This window comes from Mus caroli, chromosome 8 (assembly GCF_900094665.2).
Source record: "Mus caroli chromosome 8, CAROLI_EIJ_v1.1, whole genome shotgun sequence".
NCBI lineage: Eukaryota > Metazoa > Chordata > Mammalia > Rodentia > Muridae > Mus > Mus caroli.
In genome coordinates, this window is record NC_034577.1 from 102,007,570 (window position 1) to 102,008,762 (window position 1,193).

Sequence of the window (1,193 nt, forward strand, 5' to 3'; positions counted from 1 at the left end):
GTTGTGAGCCACCATGTGGTTGCTGGGATTTGAACTCTGGACCTTCGGAAGAGCAGTCGGGTGCTCTTACCCACTGAGCCATCTCACCAACCCTGCAAAGAGGTCTTAGTAGTTAATTTTATGGACAGAGTGAAGTTGAGCTGCATAGGAATAACTTTGTCCCGTCCCATCCACCCAACAACCCTCTCTCCTTATAGCCTGTGATGGAGACACCAGTGTAAACAAAGCAGAAAAAAAAATTCCTGAGTCAGTTTTAGTCAGGTTTCAGTGGTTCTGTTAGTCACTTGGCTGCTTGCCCACAGTGTTGGGAGAACTTACCCTCTGCTGCTGGGTGAATGGGGTGTGTTAGGTTGAAATAGGGGAGGCTAGAGACTGACCTTTCTGACTCAAAGTAGATATTTACCCACTTTTTCAAAAATGCAGTTAGAGGCTAGCTAAAGGGTAAGGATAAGTTTTAGTTAGAAACAAACCCTTGGGATAAGAATTTAGGAAGATGGCTGCCAAGATGGCTCAGCGGTTAAAAGCACTAACTGCTCTTCCAAAGGTCCTGAGTTCAAATCCCAGCCACCACATGGTGGCTCACAACCACCGGTAATGAGATCTGGCACCCTCTTCTGGTGTGTCTGAAGACAGCTACAATGTACTTAGGTATAATAAATCTTTGTGCCTGAGTGAGCGGGGCCAACCGAAGCCAGCAGAACCACATGAAGGCTCACAACCATCTGCACAGCTACAGTGTACTCATATACATAAAACAAACAAATAAATCTCTAAAAAAAAAAAAAGAATTGAGGAAGAGAAGAACCCAGCTTGCATTTGTGCAGCGGTGCTTTAAAAGGAGGGGAAATGCGTAGGTGTCACGCCTGGCTTCTTGGTATCGGTCAGCTGACAACGAAGTTAGAATCTAGCTTCTCATAGAGGCTTGGAGATAGAATGCCTAGGGTTCCTGATGACTGCATCGTAAAGAAGTAGGGTTTTTGTCTGTGAGATTCTCCTGAGCTGTAGTGTTGTGCCAGGAAGCATTCGTGAATCCTGAAAAGACTACCAAGGAGCCAAATCAGATGCAATCGCATTAGGGTCTCTTTGTTTAAGTTTGAGCTCCCCCCCCCCCCCCCCCCCCCGCTCCCTGTCTCCTACCAACGCTGACACAGTAGGAAAGTGGAGCCCTGAACCTAGTTTCAGGCAAGCATTTT